We start from the raw sequence: 23,072 nt of genomic DNA, 5'->3' as shown, positions 1-23,072 counted from the left end.
CCCTTAGATTTGACTTTATCATCTTTAAAGTGGGACAGACTCTTGTGAGGTGAGCAGGATCCTGACCCATAGCCAGGCACTGTCCTACACACCTTAGAGAAGCTTACTGACTCCTCATGAAAATCTGTGGGGCAGGGACAGGCATTATCACCCATTTCTGCAGAAGTAACTGAGGCGCAGAGAGAACAGCTGAGGTGACCACCCCAGATTACAGAGCCCAGGTCATCTGGTTCCAGTGTCCAGGCTCATGGTAAGTGCCCATTCTGGGTTTTCCTCCTCCCTTCATCCTCCACTGGGACCCATGGCCGCAGCCTCATCTCAGTGTGATTGTTCATGGGGAGCAGGGTGGTTGCACTGAGGGCCCGTTTCTCTGAGGACTGCTTTCCCAGAAGGCTCAAGGGGTGGACTGTATTCACTACTGGACACCCAGGCCTGGGCCCAGGCCAGCCACACTGCAAAGCCTGAATCAGTGATTGTTGAGTGAATACCTGAACCTCTGCGTGTATCTGCATATTGCCCCCATTTCCTCATCTCCACAGCTGGCTACCCAACCAAAACGTTGTGTAATCAGGCCTGGGCCAGGGACAGTCAAGGGGACCAGAGCGGCTCAGCTGGGGACAGGAAGCCTCAGGGGCCCTGTGGCTGTCCCAAGCACCTCCTGAGGCAATTCACAGGGAAGCCCAGACAGCTTCCAGGAACAGCAATCAGGTCCCAATCCCAGGGGTATAGGGTAGGTCTTGAGGGGTGTTCCTGAGACTGACTTTTTGTATGAAGGGGGCCTGGGGGTCAGGCTGCTTTCAACGTCCATTCCAGGCCCACACCCCTGCTGGCAGCATGGAGCTAGTCATAAAGGACACAGGTCGTGGGGCCAAGGCTATAGCAGGGCTCTGCTCCCTCTCTGTGGCTCAGTGTCCTCATCTGTAACAGAGAACTAGTAACAGGGCCATGGGAGGGCTCACTGAGACCCTCCTCTGTGGCTTTGGTTGGACACTGCCCTCTCTCTGCTCAGTGCCCTTCTCTGTAATAGAGAACTAGTAACATTTTTCTTAGCCCGTTTTGGCCCCATTTTTCTGAGTCTCTTTCTACATTGGGCCCAGGGCTTTCACAGAGATCACAGACTTGGGATGTAATCAGAGTGTGGTCACAGCCCTAGTGGTCTCAATTGAGGCCAGAGGAGCTTCAGGGGGGGTGGGAATCCAGAACTGCTTCATGGAGGAGGTAAGATCTGAGCTGTGTCCCCAAGGATGAGCTGTCATCTAGCTGAGGCCTGGCATTGAGCAGGACCCATGTACATGGTTAATGAGGGTGTGAATGAATGGATGGGCACCCCTCTAACAGAGAGTGAGGGGGGGAGTCCCCTAGGCCAAAGCAGGAAACACAGGGCACCCTGGGGGAGCAGAGGGCGGGGCTGCAGTGTGATGCCTGCCTCACCCTTTATGGGTGTCTTGCCACCACTTTAGCGTGTGTTCTGGTGGATTTAGAGCCCTTTCCTCTCCTCTGCTAAAGTATCCTGCTCTTCATTCCCAGCAACATCCGCCTGTGTCACCTCAGTGTCCCCAAGTGGACCTGGACCTGTCTTGTGGGAGATTGTGAAGAGGGATTTGGTGTGCATCCCAAGAATGAAGTGGGAGGGAGAGGATAATAGGGACCTCCATAGGGGATCATGGGCTGGGAGACATCGGAGGGGTGGGGAAGGCAGAGCCTCAGAGCTGTAGGATCCTGCTAGTGGTGGCTCCTTCACGAGGGGCTTCACAGGAAGGAAGCAAACATGGGGTAAAGGCAGAGCTCAGTTTGGGGCTTGCTGACATGGAACAGCTCATCACAGAGATGTCCAGAGGAGCTGGATGTAGGGAACGAAGATGCCACTGATGTCAGGGTCAAAGCCTGAGACCCAGATGTGGTGGGGCGGTGGTGCAGGGGAAGGGGCTTGAGGATATCAAGATGTTCATTCATTGGGGTCCTCAGGGTGGGGACCTTCATGTTCATTTCATAGCCACCTGGTGCCTGACAGAGTTAGGCTTAGGGAGGTCACTGAGTAGACACGTGCCGATAACCTAGATTCTCCTCTTTCCACATAAAGTCCCTGGTGTGAAGCCAGCAGGCACTCTTCAGAGTCATACACCCTCACCCATGGGCTCTCTGTGTGCCTAGAGCCCAGTGGCCCCTTACCTCCCACTCCCCACTGCAGGACCCTTTGCACACCTGCATTTCCACAAGCTATAAAACATCTTCTCTTGCTGTGTGTTTACCCTATGAAACCTCATTGCCCCAGGAAGAGAGAACTCACATCCTTCCCTTATTAAATTGGTAAAGCCTTTTGTTCAGAGAAGCCCCTGACAGATCTCACAACCAACAAGGTACCTGTGCATGAATTGATCATGCAGCCCCCTCCTCCTTGTGTGCACAGCACCCCCCCAATAACAGACCCCACACACTCAACATTGGCTCTCGTGTAGGCACCTCTTGCCTGTGTGGCCTGATGTTGCCTATAGCAGTGTCCCTATTGAACTTTCCTAAACCCTTCTCAGACGCTGGTAATTCTTTACCAACCCAAGTAATTAGCCTGCCATTGTGCCCACAACACCTGAAACAGAGTTGACTAAATTATGCAGACTGATGATGCAGGTTAATTTGCTATAAAGGTGAAATCAAGGTTTACAAATGAAAGCAACATACATACTCAAGGCAGGACTAAGAACTCACACGGATAACTAAGACCCTCCACATACATCCCACTTTGCCCTTAGGGCCTTTGGGATGGCTGCTCTTTCAGCCAGGCTCTCTCTCCCCCTGCTTCTTAAACACCTCCAGGAATCTGCTCAAATGTCCTCCCTGACCTTATTTTTCTCCATGGAACATATCACCTCCGGACATTGTATATATTTTACTTAATTTTCTCTGTGTCCCCCACCAGGCTGTCTGCTGCATGTGGATGGAGACCTGACTGCTTCACTACCTGCTGTGCCCGGTATCTGGAACCCACCCAACACAGTAGGACCTCAGAGATTGTGTGACGGGTGTGTGATCACTGTAGGCCACAGACAAAAGCCTTCCCAGCAGTCATGGTAAGAGTCATTCATACTCTACTTACTGAGCCCTACTGTGTGCTGGTTACTGACCTGGGTGGGAGGCATGCAGTGGATTAGACACAGTGAGCACACACAGCATGTTAGGAGGGACCTGTGCTCTGGAGAGCACATAAGGCTGGGGGAAGTCAGGAGTGCAGGAGTGGAGGAGAAGAGGGCCAGGTGGAGACAGTGGTGCCAGAGGAGACAGAGAGGTGGGGCCCAGGTCGTGTAGGGCTTTATGGCTCCTGTGAGGGCTTTTCCTCAGGGCAGCAGAACCATGGCTGGGTACGGAGCAGGGGCCCGTGTCCTGAATGCTATGCAGGAAATGGAGCAGGTGTCTGCTGGGGAGATGTGCTTGGAGGAGGCTGTCCCTGTAGACTGTGCAGGCAGAGAAGGCTCCTCTGAGGAGGTGACATCTGAGCTGAGCCCTTGTATGGACCGTGTTTCCACCTTCTGTAGACTGGATGCTTTCATCTGCCCTGCAGCCCTGTGCAGGACACACCCTGTTCTCAGTCACCTGGACTTGGCCTCCTGCCTCCCTTGTGGGCCCTCCCACCCCAGAAGGAGTCCTTCTAGATCTAACTCACTACCTCCTCCACTGGACTTGGACTCACACTGAGCCACTGTCCACCTGCCCAACTCACCCAGAGTCAAGTCCAGAAACTTGGGGGAGCCCCTCCACCACAGAGCCCATGAACTTACTCAAATGGCCAGTCCTCAGCCTGCTCACATGCCTCACACTCCCCTCCTGCAGAAACCCTGTGACAGATCATGTCCACAGCACCCTGCTCCTCCGATCCTGACCCCAGGCTTTCCCATGGGGTGTGACCCCGCATGGGTTGCAGTCCCCTCCTCCAGTCTGGTGAGTAGAAACTACCTTTTCTTTTTTCTTTTGTTAATATATTTATTTTTTTAATTTTTATTTTATTGAGTTATAGTCAGTTTGCATTGTTGTGTCAATTTCCAGCATAGAACAGAATTTTGTCAATTGTGTTTACTCTTTCAAGAAACCATCTCTTGGCTTGATTTTTTCAAATGTTTCTTATATCTCTATTTTATTTATTTCCTCCCTGATCTTTATTATTTCCTTCCTTCTGCTTACTTTTGTTATTTTTGCTCTTCTTTTTCTAATTCTTTTAGGTGGTAAGTTTGATTGTTTATTGCAGTTGTTCCTCGTTTTTGAGGTAGACCTGATTCTCTCGCTATAAACTTCCCTCTAAGCACTGCCTTTTCTGGATCCCATAGGTTCTGTATGGTTGTGTTTTCATCATCATTTGTCTGAATGTGTTTTTTATTTCTTCTTTGATTTCATCATCCACCCATTTTTTTTTTAAAGTAGTATGTTGTTTAACCTCCATACTGTCATTTATTTCTCCTTTATTTTTCTGTAGTTCATTTCTAGTTTCATGGTATTGTGGTCAGAAAAAGTTGCTTCAAATATTTTCTATCTTCTTCAAATTGTTAATACTTCTTTTGTGACAAAGTATATGATCTATCCTAGAAAATGTGGTATGTGCACTTGAGAAGAATGTATGTTCTATTTTAGGGAAATATAATGTTCTGAAAATATTACCCAAGACAAATTGTTCTATTGTATCATTTAATTTCTATGTTGTCTTATTAATTTTATGTATGGAATATCTGTCCAGTGATGTTAATGGATTGTTAAAGTCTTCTACTGTGATTGTGTTCCGATCAAATTTTCCCTTTTTATCTGTTAGTATTTTCTTGTTATCTGTTATGTATTTAGGTGCTCCTATGTTGTGTTCATATATGTTAATGAGTGAAATATCTTCATCTATGACTCCTGTAATCATTATAAAATATCCTTCTTAATCTTTCTTTATAATCTTTGTTTTAAAGTCTATTTTATTTGAAATCACTGTTGATATTCCTGCTTTCTGGTCATTTCCATTTGTGTGGAATATCTTTTTCAATCCTCTCACTTTCAATCTATGTGTGTCCTTCTCCCTAACGTGGGTCTCTTCTATACAGCGTATTGTAGATACTTGCTTTATTATCCACTCTGCACTCTATGTCCTTTGATTAAAGCATTTAGTCCACTGACACTTATATTAATTATTGATAGAAATGTGTTTATTACACTTTGAACTTTGTTTTGCAGTTCATTTTGTATTTCCTCTTTGTTCCTTACTTTTTCTTTTTGTGGTTTGATAATTTTCCTTTTTATTATCTTGGTGTCTTTTTAGTTTTGTGACTCTATTGTAACTTTTTGGCTTGTGGTTGACCTACTTTGTACATATATTAACCCATTACTATATCTGTTTGTTTTAAACAGATAGTAATATAAGCTCAAACCCATCCTACCAAGAACAAAAAAGAGAGAGAGACAGAGAGAAAGAGAGAGAGAGAGAAACCTGTATATTTTCTTGCTCGCCTCTCCCACCCTTAATGATTTAGATGCCCTCTTTTATGATTTCATGTTTATTCTGTTGTAATTCATTGTAGCAATCACCTTTCCAATTATGGTTTTCTCCTTTTTGTAGCATCCTGCTTCTTTTCTATTTAGAGTAGGTCTTTCAATATTTCCTTTAGCATAGGTTTAGTGTTGCTAACTTCTTTTAGTTTTTGCTTGTCTGTGAAGTTCTTTATCTCTCCTTCTATTCTAAAGGATACCCTTGCTGGATAAAGTATCCTAGGCTGCATCATTTTTTCATTCAGGGCTTTGAATATACCTTGCTTCTCCCTTCTGGCCTTTACTGATTTTGTAGAGAAATCAGCTGAAAGTCTTATGGGGGTTCCCTTGTATCTCATTCTTTGTTTTTCTCTTGCTGCCTTTAGAATCATTTCCCATTCTCAACCCTGGTCATCCTGATTGTAATATGTCTTGGTGTGGGTCTGTTTGGGTCCTCCTTGTTTGGGACGCTCTGTGTTTCCTGTACTTGGATATCTGATTCCTTCTTTAGGTTTGGGAAGTTTTCAGTCATGATTCCTTCAAATATCTTTTCAATCTCCTTTGTTCTTTCTTCTCCTTCTGAGACCCCCATTATGAGTAGGTTGGCATGCTTTATGTTATTCCATAGGTCCCTTATATTGCTTTCATTGGTTTTTATTTGTTGTCTCTCAGCTGTTTTGTTGTCCTGTCTTCTAAGTCACATATTCATTCCTCTCAATTATCCAGCCTACATTTTACATCCTTTACCTCAACTCTCATCTCAGCAAATGAGTTTTCCAATTTTCACTGGCTCCTCTTTAGAGTTTCAATTTCGTTATTTGACATATTCTCTGTCTCTATACACAATCTCTTTTAGTTTCTTCAGTAATTTGATCACTCCTTTTTTGAAATCATCTAGTAGACTATCAATGTCTATTTCATTGATTGTTCTTTCAGGGGGTTTATCTTGTTCTTTTAATTGAGACAGGTTGCTCTGCTTTTTTATCTTGCTTATATCTCTCTGGCACTATGGCTTATGGAGTATCAATTATCTACTGTGGTCTTTTAAGAGTTTACTTATTTATATAAAATGGATGCAGAAATAAAACTAAGCACAAAGAAATTAGTTTTAAAAGCAGTATAATCAATAACAGAAGAACATATTGAAACAAGATAACAATTGAGTTGGGATGAATTTTTAAAATATTAAAGGAAGAAAAAATATTTGACAACAGAGTATAATCACAACAGAAGAAAAAAACAAGGATAAAAATGAAATTAGACAAATTGAAAGATAATAATAAAAGTATTTTAAAAGAAAATTTTAAAAGGGATTAAAAATAGAAATATAAAAATTATTTAAGAAGTAACATTTAAAAAGTAAAAGAAAATGGAACAGAAAAAGAAAAGAGTATGTTCCCGTGGAGATTGTGTGCCCTTAGTAATTTTATCAAGAGGTCCTTCTTAAATATGTGTGGTTACCAAGTCTTACTTCTGTGCCTTTTGTCTGTTATCCCTTTGGTTAATGATGTGGCCATTAACCTGTTAACCAGAGCCTACCCTGGCTATTGAATGGGGACTCCTCTTTGTTTTGTGGTTGTCACAGCTCCTGCCCTTGCCTTGCTTCATGAACTCAGCTCATTGTTTCCAGAGACCCTCTGGTCACACCCTTGGTCTGTGCTGCTCCCAGTGCCTGTAGGTAGACATGTCACATCTCCTCCCAGTGCTGCATCTTGGTGCTGCACTCCTGCATGGTAGGTGGGCAGGTTGTGCCCCTTCCCAATGCCGTGTCCAGGTGCAGCAGTCCTCCACAATAGTTGGGTTGGTTGCTCCCATATTCAGTGCAACTCCCCACTCCACATCTGTTCCACACTCTGTGGGTGGGCTTGAGGCAAATGGCCACACCAGCCCTAGTCCCTGCTCTTTGCCAGAACTTTGCTCCTTGTTCATTTGTCTTAGAGGTGTGAGTTCGTAGAGGCACCAGGACAGAAACTTCCTATATGTCTGGGGATGTAAACAAGTCTCAGTCTCACCTATGAGGTTGCAGAACTGCCAGGTACATATTCAGGTTTCAACCCCATGTCTGCCTGGGTGGGTATGATGGCTGTGGCTGAGCCTCATCTCTCTTATTCTGAGAAATCACCAGTTATGTTGCCATGAGTCAGCAGAAACAAAGGACGAAACACCCCTTCCCCCAGGCAAGCCAGCAATATTGCTTTGCTTTATTTTTTTTCTTATTTTATGGGAGGCCCAGGCTGTTCTGACCTGTATACAATCCAAGCAGATGTCCACAGAACACTGCAGTCCCCCAGGGTTACCTATGTACAGTCATCCAGAGTCTGCCTGGATCCAGCAGCCTGTCCCTTCCCATCCCTGATTCACTTCTAGGTTTGGGGGTTGTTGTCACACTTTGTGCCCATTTAACTTAATTCTGTCAGTCAAGGGTGGTTCTGTACACATCTGGGCCTCAGAGGTTCCCTGTCCATCCTGCTGACCTCTCCATTGGAAAGAGGGAGACCCAGTCAACCAGCACTATCCCTCCTTTGCTGCTCCCTCTTCAAAGGACCAACCCAAGCCATTTTGCATTTTCTTCCTTCTTTTTTCCTTTTCTCCTACCAGATTGGTGGCACATTTTGTCTTTTGAAGATGGCAATGTTTTATCAAAGTTCAGCAGATGTCCTGAGTGGATGGGTGTGTCTGTGAATGTCAGTCTTGGTGAATTTATTGGAGAGGATAAGATACAAGCATCCTTCTACTCCACTATCTTGGCCTTTCTGCAAGAATATACACTCTTAATAATTTTGTCATAAGGTTATTTTTAACTATGGGTGGTTGCCAAGTCTTCCTTCCACGCCTTTTGCCTGTTATCCCCTTTGTTGGTGGTGTGGCTGGTGTTCTGGTGGCCTGAATCTGCCCTGGCTATTGAGCAGGAGCTCCTTTTTTTCCTGTGGTTGTCACACTCCTGCCCATATCCTGCTGTGAAAACTCCACTTGCTGGTTCCAGAGGCCGTCTAGTCGTGCCCCTGGTCTGTGTCCCAGCATCTGTAAATGGGTGGTCTGCACCCCCCACCAGATGCCTGGTCCCAGGACCACACTTGTGCAAGGTAGTTGGCAGGTAGCTCCCCTGCCGCATTAGGTCCATGCTTTGTAGGTGGACTCAGAGGAAACAGCTGCACTAGCCCTCACCCCTGCTCTGTTCCAGAACACTGCTTCTTGTGCATTTGTCTTAGAAGAGCCAACTCAGAGAGGCATCGGTGTGTAATGGTCCCTTCTTCTTGGGACTGTAAACAAATCTCATTCCCACCTATGAGGTTGTGGAGCCCCTAGGTAGGGATTTGGGTTTTGACCCCTCCTCTATCTGGGAACCATGCACCAGAAAATATAGTGGCTATGGCTGAGCCTTGACTCTCTTCTCCCAAGAAGTCTCCAATAATGGCACTGTGGGTCTGCGGACACAAAGGCTATGGCTACCCTTCCCCCCAGGGCACACCAGCAGTGTTTTCTGCCTTTTTTTTTTATTTTATGGGGGACCCAGGCTGTTCTGTATACTCTCCCAGCCATGGCACACAGAACATTGCAGTCCCCCAAGGTTTCCTCTGTAGAGTCAGCCCGAGTCCTCTGCTCAACTCAGGCAGGCTGTCCCATCCCACACCTGCTGGTTCGCATCTAGGGCTGGGGATCGTTGGGACCCTTTGTGCCCCATTAACTTAGTTCTGTCAGTCAAAGTCTATTCTATACAGATCTGAGCCTCTGAGGTTCCATCTCCATCCTGCTGAACTGGCCATTGGAGTTGGAGAGACCCAGTGTATTAATGCTATTCCTCCTTTGCAGCTCCCTCCCCATTGGAATGGTCCAGAACTATTTTCCTTTTTCTCCTTTTCTCCTGTTCTCCCACCAGATTTGTGGAAAATTTTATCTTTTGAAGAAGCCAATATTCTGTCAAAGTTCAGCAGGTGTTCTGGGTGGTGGGTGTGTCTGTGGATGTCACTCTTGGTGAATTTGTGGGAGAGGGTGAGCTCTGAGCATCTTTTTTACTCCACCATCTTTCCTCCTCCTTCACTCTTTTTCTTTTGATTGGAACATTTAGTCCATTGACATTTATAGTAGCTATTTTATAGATGTGGGTTTATTGCTATTTTGAAATTTGTTTTCCAGTTGATTTTGGTAATTATTTGTTTCTTTCTTTTAATTATTTTTATTTTTGTGGTTTGATAAATTCCTTTTCTATTAGCTTGGTTTCTTTTTGGGTTTTATGACTCTATTATATACTTCTGATTTGTGGTTATCTTGTCATTCAAGTATGGTAACCCCTTACTTCATCTGTTTGGTTTTAGTTGATAGTCATGTGGGCTCAAGTGCATCCTAAAAAGAAAGAAGACAAAGAGAAAAAAGAAAAAAAAAGAGAAAAAAATATATATTCTCTTGCTCTCCTCTTCCACCTTTCATGATTTTGCTATTCTCTCTTTCTTGTTTGCCTTCTTGTTTTCTTTATTGACTTACTGACTTATTTATATCCTCATGTTTTCCCTTGCAACTCACTGTATTTATCGCATTTCCAATTATGGTTTCTTAATTTCTATAGCTTCCTGTTTATTTTTTATTTAGATTAGAACTTTCAAATTGTTTTTTAGCATAGATTTAGTACTGCTGAATTCTTTTAGTTTTTGCTTGTCTGTGAAAATCTTTCTCTCTTTCTGTTCTAAAGGATAGTCTTTCTAGATAGAATATCCTAGTTTGCAGCCTTTTTCTTATTCAGGACTTTGAATACATCTTGCCACTCCCTTCTGGCCAGAAGATTTTAGGTAGTGAAATCTGCTGAATGCTTATGGGACTCCCTTGTAACAAACACTTTGTTTTTCTCTCACTGCCTTTAGAATATTTTATTTTACTTTAACCATTTTAACTATAATATGTCTTGGTGTAGGTCTGTTTGGTTTCTCCTTGTTTGGGACCCTGTGTGCCTCCTGTAGTTAGATAATTCTTTCCTTCTTAAGGTTTGGAAAGTTTTCAGTCATGATTTCTTTAACTAACTTTTCAATCCCCCTTTCACTTTCTTCTCCTTCTGGGACTCACCATTATGCATAGGCTGGCACACTTTATATTATCTTGCTTTAATTGGTTTTTATTGACTTTTCTGTCTGCTGTTCTTTTTGGGTTATTTCTTTTATCTTGTCTCCTAAGCCATTTATTCATTCCTCTGCATTATCTAGTCTTCTTTTGATTGCCTGTAGTTGAATTTTCTATTTTTAACTAGCTCTTCTTTATAGTTTAAATTTTCCTTTTAAAGTTTTCTGTCTCTATTGATAGTCTCTTTTATTTCTTTCAGTGAGTTGATCATTTCCTTTTTGAAGTCTAGTAGACTATCAAAGTCTATTTTACTGATTGTTCTTTCAGGGGATTTCTCTTGTTCTTTTAATTGAAAGTGGTTCCTCGGCTTCTTTATTTTACTTATATTTCTCTGGCTCTATGTATTTCTTTTAGACCCGTTTCTGAGCTGTGATATGTAGTAGGCAGGGTTGGAGCAATTCAGTTGTGAAGAAGAATAGGCAGAAGATGTTCACTGGGGAGTTCTCTCTGTGGTGTTGCCTGTCACTTGTTATGCAGACTTACAAAGTACTATTTGTTGATGTTGGCTTTATCCCTGCCTTAGCTATGGGAATGTCAGCCACCTACTCTGGTGCCCCTCAGGTTCTGAGCCCCAGGAAACATCAGTGCAGATCCAGCAGTGTCAGTCCCTTGGACCTGCCTTAGCAAGTGTGCAGTCACACACATGAATTTGTGGTCCACTACAGGTTCAGCTCAAACCCTAATCCCGCACCCACATATGGAACCATACACGACCCTGTTGTAAATACCCTCACTGGCCACCCTTCTTGAGTCAGAACTCCACTCACTGCCTGTAAGTCTCAGAGGTGTGGATCCACAAAGTGACCAGATACAGCAAATCCACCCTCTCTGCCTGGGGCTGTAAACAAATCTCATTCCTGCCTGTGAAGTTGCAATGGCACAGGGTATGGAGTCAACATTCAGCTCTGCCTTTGTGCAGAAGTGTTGCCTATCACCAAGCCCCATTTCTCTTCTCATGAGAACACACCAACAATGGAGCCAAGTGGAGAAAGTGACTTTGGCACAGCTGTGTTTCATTCCTCCCCCATTATACCAACATCGGTGCTTTTTTATGAGAGTTTCAGTCTGTTCTGTTCCACACACACACACACACAGCCAGAGCTCACACTGCCCTCTAGTTTCCTGAGGCTGCCTGTCTGCAGTGTGACCCAGCCCTCTGCCTGGGCTCTTCACTGACTCCAGTAGCCAGTTCTGGCTCATCCCTTCTAGCTCATGTCTAGGGCTGGTCATCACAGGGACCCTCTGTGTCAGTTTTCTCCAGTTCTGCCTGCCATGCAGTTGCCACTGTCTCCTCCAAACCTTGGAAGCTCTGCTTCTTTCCTAGCTGATCTCCCAGCTAGAGAGGTTGTGTCCCAGTGTGAGTGTGCCTTTCTTCCTATGCTACTCTTTCCCTGCAGGATCAGTTCTGCACTGAATTTTTCTTTTCTCTTTTTATTCCTTACCATATTTTGTGAGAATCTTCCTGTATTTCAAAATAAAAGACACTCTACCAGAGTTCAGGAGGTTTCTGTGCAATTCAATGTTTTTGTAGATGTAATTCTTTGCGTATTTGTGGGAGAGGTCAAGCTGTGAGTCTGTCTACTCTGCCATTTTGGCTCCTTCAAATTTTAAAATAGGGCTAGGTCTTTCTTAATTACTCTTAACAAGCTGTTGTAGTTTTCAGCGTACATGTCTTGTAATTTTTCCTTGCCTCTATTGGATGCTGATTCAGAACATACACAACCTTCTGGAGAAACCTGTCCCACCCTGCCATTTACTGCCAAATAGCTGGCCTGTGTCTGAGTCACCAAAAAGTTTTGTTCTTTATCTGATTCTTAATTCTTTAGAATTTATCATTTTACTCTCATAAATGCTGATTGTACTTGTAACAAATATTTTAAAATAAAAATAATAAACTTTATTCTATAGATGAAATATGAATGAATCTCAAGTAACATATGCTTTTAATACCTTAGAATTAGTAAAGCAATATAGATACATTATAAACGCTTGAAATGTTGCCTAAAGGAAAAGTGCAGAGATTTGCAAATCCCACTCCCAGAAGTGACCGTCATTAATGGTTTGGTGAACATCTCTCAGTCTCTATCTCTCTCATTCTCTCTGCCTCTGTCTCTCACACACCACAAGATTCATTTACATCTATGATGATTTGACACATATGTGGTCATAGAGATGGCATCTTGGATGTAGATGATGGATTAACAGGCATCCAAACTGAGGGCTTCCTTGACATCAGGTAAAGACCTAGCACTCATTTTTCCAGCTGCACAACAATCATTCCTCCATCTGAACCAGAACTGATGAATCCCACCCCCTCTCCATGAACATTAGTGTTGCTTCCATTTCCCTAGTAGTTTAAGCAGGACTGTGATGAACATCCTTGAAAAGACATCTTTGAACAATTGTGCAAGAATTTTAGTATGATCAACGGTAAGCATTAGCACTGCTCGAAAAGTGGTGCACTTGTGGAACTGTGATGCATCCTGCATACTGTTCTCCCAGAGAGGAGAGTCTGCTCACTCTTCCCTCCAGGGGATCTACTGTGGCCTCTGTCTCCTCATGTTGTCACTAGAGCTGGTTGTCACCAGGCTAAAGGCCTGCCAGTGTGATGTTGACCAATGCTGTCTCCGAAGTGTGAACATCTTGCATTCTCACTTGAGAGGTCGAGCATCTCTAATATACACTGGCCACCTGCATTGCCTCTTGTTGGAATTGCATGTGTTTGTTCTGTTTCTGTTTAGAACACAGTGTTTCAAGATATTTTTGGACCACAGGGATGTGAAACCTTTCTCTGACTTTAGGTTATGAAAAATGATATTTCCATGTTGTGGTTTGTCTTTCATGGATTTTGATTATTATTTTTTTTTTATTTTGTTAGGTTATGTTTTGCCACAGGAAGAGCTAAGCATCTCCCTCCTGGCTCTGGTTTCACACATAGAATAGCAGTGCCTATCTCGAGATTATGCACATAGTTTCTAAAAATATTCATTTTGTATATCTCATATTTAATCCACCTGGATTTCCCTTTGAAATAACTAAAATGCTACTTCAAGTAAAAAAAAAACACCAATCCCTTGTTAAAATATGAGAGCAGACACAAACAGCCATCTTTTGTATGATTTCATTGATAGGGAACACCCAGTGTAGGGAAAGACACACAGAGAGAAAGAGGATTAGGGCTTGTCAGGGGTTGGGGGAGGGAGAAAAGAGAATGTGTGCTTTGGATACGGGGTTTTATTTTGAGGAAAGAAACAGTCTGAAACTAGACAGTGACGATGGTTACACAGCATTGTGAATGCACTTAATGCTCCTGAATTGCACAATTTAAAATGGAAAAACATCTAAATTTTATTATGGTAAACTTAAAACATAAAAATAGATGGTACTCTAAATGACATGAAAGAAAACAAGGAAATGACAGAAAAAAGAAACAAAAATGATGCCAGGAGAAGGGAAGTAAAGTTCGGGTCTGAGAGTGGGTTGATTCTTAGAATTAGATGACAGTGTTGGTGGTTGCAGAGACATCTCAGCCCGTAGGGGTGGTGATGCCTGAATTGGCTCTGGGTCTCATAGAAGTATGTGTGTAGGTGCAGGGGGAGCTACAAAATCAGGCTCAGGGTCTCCCTGCAGGACTGGTAATGTAACCTGGTTCTAGGTCTCCTGTAGGGCTAGTCTTACAGTCTGCAAAGCTGGTGGGATGTGACACGGTCCTGTGTGTTTTGCAGGTGCAGGCTCGGGTTCCCCAGCAGGGTTGTTAGAATGGGACACAGTCCTGGGTCTCCTGAAGGAGCCAGCTCAGGATCTCATGCAAGACCAGGCTCAGGGTATCCTTGTAATGCTTGTGGAATGAGACCCCATCATTTTTCTCCTGCAGCAGCAGATTCAGGGTGTCCCTGCAAGGTTTTGCAATTTCACCCTGCTCTATAACTCCTGCAGGAGCAGGCTTGGACTGTCCCTGCTGGGTTGTTGGAATATGACCCATCTCTGATTCTCTTTCAGAAGCAGGCTCAGGGTCCCCCTACAGGGCTAGTCGATTTTGTTCCAGTCTTAGGTCCTTTGCAGGTGCAGGACTGGGGTCTCCCTTCAGGGCTGGTGAAATGTGACTCAGCTGTTGGTCTCTTGCAGAAACAGGCAGAATTTCTCCCTGCAAGACTTGTGGAATGAGACCCATTGCTGGGTCTCTTACAGGAGCATGCTCGGGGTCTACATGCAGGGCTAGTGGAATTGGACCTGGCTAATGGTGTCCCTGCAGTGCTGCTGGAATTGTTCCAATTCTTGGGTGTCTTGAAGGTGTAGGCTCTAAGTCTCCCTGCATTGCTAGTGAAATGTGACCCAGTTGTGGTTCTCCTGAAGGGACAGTCTCAGGGTTTCCCTGCAGGGCTGGTGGATGGGACATAGTCCTGGGTCTCCTGGAGGAGCAGGCTCATGTTGCAACATGACCAATCTCAGGTTCTCCTGCAGGAGTAGGCTTGGGGCCTTCCTGAAGGGCTAGTGGAATTGGACATGGCTCATGGTCTCCCTGCAGTGCCATTGGAATTGGTCCAATTCTTGGGTCTTTTGAAGGTGTAGGTTGCAGGCTGATAAATTACCTGTAGGGCTGGTGGAATGTGACATGGCTCTTAGTCTAATGCTAGAGCTGATTCAGGGTCTTTCCACAGGGTTGGTAGAATTGGTCCCAGGCCTGGGTCTCCTGCATGTACAGGCTTTGGTATCCCTGTAGGGCTTGTGGAATGTGACTGGGTTTCTGTTTCCTGCAGGGGCAGGCTCAGAGTCTCCTTGCAGTGTTGCTGGAATGGCACATGGTTCTGAGTTTCCTGCAACAGCAGGCTTATGTCCTTCCTGCATGGCTAGTTGAATATGACTCAGACCTTGGTCACTTGCAGGAGCAGGCTAGTTTTCTCACTGCTGGGATGGTGGAATCAGACCCTGTCCTGAGTCTTCTGCAGAAGCAGCTCCAGGTCTTCCTGCAGGGCTGTTGGAACATGACCCATCACTGGTTCTGCTTCAGGAGTAGGCACAGAGTCTCCTTGCAAGGATAGTGTAATTGGACCCAGCTCAGGGGTCACTACAGGGCTGATGAAATGTGTCCTGGCTCTGTGGTTCCTGCAAGTGTAGATTCTGTGTCTCCCTTCAGGGTTGGTTTAGTGGGACCCATTCCTGGGTCTCCTGTAGTAGTAGGCTCAGAGTCTCCCTGCAGGGCTGGTGGAATGGGCCCCTTCTCTAGGTCACCTGCCAGAACAGATTTGGACTCTGCCTTCAGGCTGGTGGAATTGGGCCTGTTCTTGCATCTCCTGCAGGAGCAGGCCTTGGTTCTTCCTGGAAGAATACTGTAATATGACCCATCTCTGGTTCTCTTGCAGGAGAAGCTCATGGTCTCCCTAGAAGGTTAGCAGAATTTGTCCCATTCCTTGGTCCAAGGCTCAGGGTATCCCTGCAAGGTTGGTGGGATGGGACATAGTCCTGTGTCTCCTGCAGTAGCAGGTTCTGTTCTCTTTGCAGGGCTGGTGGAATGTGACTCCACCCTGTGGTTCTTTTGCAGATGCAGGCTCAGGGACCCCACCAGAACTGATGGCTCTTAGTCTCCTATGGGAGCAGGTGAGGGATTCCCTGGAGAGCTGTTGGAATTGGTCCCAGTCCTGGGTCTCTTACAATTGCAGGCTCAGTGTCTCCCTGGAGGGTTTGTTGAATATGACTTGGCTGTGGGTATGCTGCAGGAGCAAGCTCAGTGTTTCCATGCAGGGTTGGTGGAATGGGATCTAGTTCTGGCTCTCCTGCAGGAGGAGGCTCGGGTTCTCCCTGGAGAGGCTGATGGAATTGGACTGGGATGTCTGTCTCCTGCAGGAGCAAGCCTATGGATTACCTGCAGAGCTGGTAGAATGTCACACAACTCTTGTTCTTCTGCAGGAGCTGGCTCATATTCTCTGTGAATGGCTTGGTCTCCCCCAGGAGCAGGTTTGTAGTCTCACTACAGGGCTGGTGTTATGTGACCCGCACTGTGTTTTCTGCAGATGCAGTCTGAGTGTTTGACTGCAGGTTTGGTGGAATGGGACGAAGTTCTGGGTTTCCTGGAGTAGCAGGCTCACGGTCTCCCTTCTGGGGTATTGGAATGTGACCTAGTCATGTGTTTCCTGCCGAAGTGGCCTCAGGATATCCCTGCAGGGCTGTTGGAATTGTACCTCACTGTGTATCACCTGCAGGATCAGGTTTGTGCTCTCCCAGCAAGGCTGGCGTATTTGGACCTATTCCTGGGTCTCCTGCAGAAGCAGGCTTTCAGTCTTCCTGCAGGGCTTCTGGAATATGACATATCTCTAATTTTCCTGCAGGATCAGGCTTGTGGGTCACCCAGCAAGGCTAGTGGAATTGGACCCACTTCAAGGTCTTAGTGCATGATTGATGGAATGGGACCCAGTCCTGGGTCTCCTGCAGGAATTGGCTCAGAGTCTTCCTGCAGGACTGGTGAAATTGGACCAATTCCTGAGTCTCCTGCAGGAGGAGGCCCGCATCTTCCTGGAGGGATGGTGGAATACGACAGAGATCTGTTTCTCCTGCAGGAACAGGCTCAAGGTCTCCCTACAAGGCTAGTGTAATTGGACACATTCCTGGATCCATTGCAAGTGAAGGCATGATGGTCTTCCTACACAGCTGGTGGAATGTGATTCGGCTCTGAGTCTCCAGCAGGAGTAGGCTTAGGGTCTCCTTGAAAGATTGGTGAAATGGGACACAGTGCTGTCTCTCCTGCAGTAGCAGGCTCAGGTTCTCCCTACAGTATTGGTAAAATTGGACCTGGCTCTAATTCTCCTGCAGTAGCAGACTGAGGTTATACCTGCATGGCTGGTTGAGTGTGAAGGAACAGCAAGTCTTAATACATTGGCCCACTCCTGGGAAAAGGATAAACAGGGCTTGGTGCATGGTCTCTTGTATTCTCTGAAAAAGACCCTTGAGATGTGTTGATTCTGATGACCTCTTCCAAGAACTTGAACACTTTTAGAATCTCTGCCCATTCATCTTGTTTAGACTGAAGGAATCTGCCTTTCATCAGTTCTTGGAATAGAGATCAACACAAAAGGAAAGAGGGAAGAAAAAAATACCAATCTATCTGTTGAGAAATCAGCTGAAGACATTAAAAAGTTCTCTTGCAATGCACTTGTTTCTATTTTGGTGCATTTAGAATCATTTCCTTATTATCAATTTTGGCCATTTAAATTAGAATACATATTGTTCTAGGCCTACTGGGGTTCATTATGCTTGGACGCTCTGTGCTTGCTGTGTTGAGATAGCCGGTTCTATCTTTGGTTTAAGAAAATTTCAGTCTGATTTCTTCAAATACCTTTTCAAATCATTTGTCTTTATTCTTTTCCATGTGGGATCCCTATGAGTCATACACTGGTATGTTTTCTCTTATCCCAGGTTTCAGTTGCATTGCTTGCATTGCTTTTCACTAGCTTTTCTATGTCGTGTTCTGACTGAGTGATTGTGATTATCCTGTTTTCTAAGTCATTTATTTGTTCCTGTGCATTATCTAGTCCGATTTGGACTGTCTTTAGCTTAGCTATTCTCACCATTGAGTTTTCTGATTATATTTGGCTCATCTAAAGTGTTTCTCTTTCCATTTATACTAGCCTGCATTTGTATTCATAGACTCAAGATTTCCTTCAGTGTTTTATGTCCTCCCTTTTCAAGTCATGTTCTAGTAAATTTTGGGGGTCTAATACATTGGATGTTCTTTCAGGAGACTCCTGTCTTTTGAAAATTTGGAATAGTTCTTTTAACTTTATTATATCTCTCTATCGCTATGGGTTAAGGATTATCAGTTATCTATTATAGAGTTGAACGGCTTTTGTAAGTGAAATCATTTCTGTGCACATTTAGTTTTAATGCTGTGAGGATTGTTTTTGGTATGTAATGATGCCATGCATTCCTTCTGTGTCTGTTGCCTGTTGTATCTATGATTGCTACTGCGGTTTTTGTTGTGGTGAATATAACCTATTCTAGTAAAGTTAGCAGAGTGTCATTTTGGTTAAATGTTTATCATAGCTCTGACAGTGCTGGGACTACCAATTTTTGCTGGAATAGAGGTTTCCAAATGGTTTCTGGGCTGCAGGCTGGATATGTGGAGAGGGAATTGTTCCAATACACACTCATGAAAGTGCATTCGTCCTCACTGTTGCCACGGAAAAGTCAAAATTTTATAATGGGTTCCCTCAGGTTCTCTGCAAACAAAGACAAAAGTGGAAACAAATTTAATGATGTCACACATTAGAAACTGCTGAAACAATCCTGCAGTGCCACAATTGGGTCCTAAGTGTAGTACTGGGTCAGCACCACAACTATAGTTGCATTAGCATGTGGTAGGCAAGGTTGATGGAAAAGCTTCAAATTCTCCTATTTTTCCTCAGATCTCTGCTCCAAGAACTCTTGTCAATAAGACATGGGAACTCAAAGGCAAGCATGGAGCATTTCAAAAACCTCTGCACTGGACAATAAGAAATTTCAATCCTGCCTATGAAAGTTGCAGATCTTTTGGCTATAGAATCTTATTTCAACACTAAATTGCCCTGGATTCTAGAAACCAGATAAAGATGGCTCTGATTGAGACCATTTCTCCTTTATGGAGAAAATGAGCAATTATAATGTGGATGTGAAAATGCTGTGACTAAGGCCCTGGGTTACTAAGCTAATCCACAACACATATGCCAGCAGATTTAATATTAAGAGAGGACCCAGGCAGATCTGTTCTCTAGATAGTACCAACCACAGCCCAAAACAATCTCCAAACCCCTGGGAATAAATTTGTGACATCAGCCACACCCCTAACACACAGATTCCACAGGCACTCCTAGCTCAAAACTGGCAGATGCAGTCTTGGTCTGGGAATCAATTGCAGAGAAATTTTGTGATTATTGCTTTCAGTTATGTCAATCAAACGTCCACTATGCACTCTTTTAACCCTCAGCGCATCGTCTTCCATCTTAAATGACCTGTCCACTTTAGAGTGTGCATCCCAGTAAAACACAGTTTCCCCTTTACTGCTCCTTCACCAAAGGTCAGGTCCTGCACTGATTTCCATTCTCTACTTTGCCTTCTACTCTTTCCAGGTTATGTGAGAATTCTTTCTGACTTTTGAAGTAAGAGATGTTTGGCCATTATTCAGCAGGGATCCTGAGCCAAGGGCCGGGAGAGTGGATGTTTATCTTGCTGTATACATGGGAGAGAGTGAGCGAAGTTTGCACTGGTACTCTGCCAGTTTGGCATGGCTAAATTAACACAATTCAGATATAACTCACAGACACTTGATCCTTGTTTAGCTATTTTTCTCTATATCAATTGTGGAAGGATGTGTTCGAAGATTACAAGTCTGACAATGTGTACATACCTACATTGCAGACTTTCAAATAGTTAACAGAATTGAATTACATACTATGGGAAGTGTATCAAAATAAAGATAGTTTTAGAAATATACTAAATCTAACTACAAGACAGAGTTGCCATATTTAGGTATCAGCTTGAAATACCCAAATAAGAAAAATACACAGAAAATACTAGTTAGCAGCCAAAATTCATGAAGGAGGCAGGTCAACACTTTTCTCTTGGTGCTTCCAACACTAAGAAAAACAATGAAATAATGCTTAGAATCATTAACAACCACAACCATGGGTTTCCATTGTTCATGTGGTGCCCTTTCCTAATAATGGCACATACTGGTCAATGTTGGCGATTCAAGGGGCAACATTACTATTTAGGAAAGCACAAAGAAACCCAAACAATGTATTTTTATATAGGCTTGGTTTCAATAGCACTTAGAGACATTAAAGATACGAGAACACTGCAAAAGTTTTGCTAGGCTATTGAGAATCATGTACTCTTCTATGAAAGATGAGAATGTTTAATCATCCAATTATGTTGAGAAACACAATTAAACCTGACAAATATGGCAACCACATATTTGCACCCGGTACATGCCTGAAGGGAAAAATGGTCCACAAAAAATTTGTCACTACATATCTATGCCAACAATTACACTTCATTTCAATAAGAGAATTATAATAGTTACAAATACTGTTTTGAAAAACTGAGGATAAATAAATATTCAAATTCAGGCAAAGAATCCACTCACTTACCACACTCCCTTCACCCCAGAGAAGACATAAACCCAGCATTTGCTGAATCTAGTGGAAGGCCATCGTTTCTTTGTGGGAGCTAAGTATTCAATTCCTATCTATTTCATACGAGAGTATTTGACCTTTATGGGGTTCCCTGTTGTTCACAGAGGATGAAGCTAGAGGAACTCTGATTCTAGGAGGGGCTTGCTCTTCTCTTACTGGCTTCATTGCAGCTCAGGTACTGATCCCTCAAAATGGATGCCTGAGTGGAGGGGAGGGAAGAGCAAGTGCTTGATAGCTAGGCCCAAACCTGGGAAAAGGCTTACCTGGGCTTGGTGCACTTTGATCTGAATGGCTTGGAATTGCCCCTTGGGTCGTGTGGATTACCTGACCTCTTTCAAGAACATGAGCGTTTTTATCATCTCTGCCATCTCTTCTCTTTAGACGTCAGGGATCTTGGACCCGTTCTTGGAGCAGAGAATTGAGGAACTTCCTCCAGTCCACGGTGGCCCTCCGTAGGTTTCTGCTAGTATCAGCGAGGTTCAATATGTCTCATGAATGCCTTTCGAGCCTGCTATCCTCTACAGCTGTCTCCAGGCCAGTATTCTCTATTGTAGCAGAACATCTCTCATCAATGTGTTCGCATCTCTCCTCAATCCGTGCAGCCATGTTTTCGGCCAGCTTCTCTTCGTGTCTCCCATAAAGTCGACTTCAACAGGACTGGGCAAGTCTGAAAGGACCTCGGAGCCTCTCCAGTAAGCTGAAGACAGGCAGATCTTCCACTGTCTGCCCTTTCAGGTTCTGGAAACTGACCCGTGAACTCAGGTCTTTGGGCAGCAGCAGTATCTCGAACTGACACAGCTTCCCGGACCAAAGACCTAAGCCAAGCTCCACAGAGGGCGGCAGCCCCTCCATCGCACTGATCCACCCACAGAACTCTGCCCGGTTACCTAGGATCCACCAGCCACAACAAGCCTCGCGGTACACACCAACATTCCACCTGGAATCCAACCGCTAACTGCCATCCCCAATGGCTGCTGCATCTTGTCAGTGTTGGGGGAGGGGCTGCATCCGACGAGAGGTTCCTAAGGTAAATGTGATTCTACCCACTAGCGTCCCATGGGCCTTTGTTCTTCCCTCTTTCCTTTTGTTCAGATCTGTATGCACTGTAGCAACGGAGGGAAGTGTGTCCATTTTCAGTTGAATGTTTCACACGTCTTTAAACTTTCTAACAGTTCACAGTACACAGAGACCCACTAAGGGAAACTATTGTTCCTGTAATATGGGCACACCCGCAATACATAGCCGTCGGTTGATTTCTGCTGAAACACCCGCATTCACGGGACATCTATCCATTTGTTTCAAGGGGGCTGAAATTCCTAGGAATGATACAATCCCCAATGTGCACTTTACTGCCTGTCTCTTTTGATCTTAGTACACTTTTGCGGAGCTACTTTTCCTTGTTATAGGCTTGTGCCATTTCTTCTCGACGTAGTGTAGAATATGGCATTCATTCATCCTGTTGGAAGACTTGCAAGTCTATATCACGGACTAGGAATCCATTGGATTCCAAATCGGCATTTGGGTTAGGTCACGATATGCTCATATGAATCAATATTTACGAATATAAATGCACGCCTCTGATTTCCGAATACAGGTGTGCTGAGTACATTCAAGCCGCGATACTGGGTCGATGCGTACTGAATGATCCTTGACATCACCTTGAGTAATTTCTTTTGAATATTCATGTTACCCTACCCTTTTTGTGTTGTTTGTTTGTTTGATTCTTTCTTGGTCTGCTTCTCGTTTGCTTTGCAAACACGTCAGGCCATGCATCTCTCCGTTTGCTTCCAACAGAGAGTCATATAAGCTGACTCCCTTAAGATAGTGCTTCCAATCCCCTATGATTTCCTGCTTCCCTCTCCCATCTTTAGGGTTTTGATGTCCTCCTTGCCTTCTTCTTGTTTCTTCTTTTCCACTCATGCTCTTCTTGCATTTCCAATAAGGGTTTTCTTCTTTCCATTTCATCTTGCTGCTTATCCCTTCAGGGGAGAATTCTCAACCTTTCTTTTAGGATAAGTTTCGAACTGCTGAATTCTTTTAAGATTTGCAGGTCTGTGGCATTCTCTAGCTCTGCTGTTATTAGAAATGGTGGTCATGTGGCATAGGCTACCCTAGATGGCAGCATTTTGCCATTCAAGCTATGGTCTATGTCCTGGCACTCCTCCCTGTCCTGCAATATTGCTGCTGAGATAGCAGCTGAAACCCCTCTGGAGGTTCTCTTGTGACTATGTTGCTTTCCTCCAGGCGCATTTTAAATCACTGGGATGCTCATGAACTTTGTTGATTTGGATCATACAGCTGCTGCTAAGTCTATTGGCA

The 23,072-nt window shown here is 44.2% G+C and overlaps 1 long non-coding RNA gene across 1 annotated transcript in view; it reads left to right on the top strand.

Annotated features, from left to right (window-relative positions):
- The window catches only part of LOC140693066 (uncharacterized), a 28,254-nt gene extending 6,848 nt beyond the window's left edge, over nt 1-21,406 (top strand). Inside the window, exons 4-7 of the long non-coding RNA XR_012068721.1 lie at nt 164-250; nt 2,915-3,065; nt 3,823-3,930; nt 21,135-21,406. This is a non-coding gene — a long non-coding RNA (uncharacterized lncRNA). The remainder of the gene's footprint in view (nt 1-163; nt 251-2,914; nt 3,066-3,822; nt 3,931-21,134) is intronic.
- The last annotated feature ends 1,666 nt before the right edge of the window (nt 21,407-23,072 follow it).

This window comes from Vicugna pacos, unplaced genomic scaffold, assembly GCF_048564905.1.
Source record: "Vicugna pacos unplaced genomic scaffold, VicPac4 scaffold_19, whole genome shotgun sequence".
NCBI lineage: Eukaryota > Metazoa > Chordata > Mammalia > Artiodactyla > Camelidae > Vicugna > Vicugna pacos.
The sequence above is the reverse complement of the archived record's forward strand: the minus strand, read 5'-3'. Positions and strand labels throughout refer to the sequence as shown.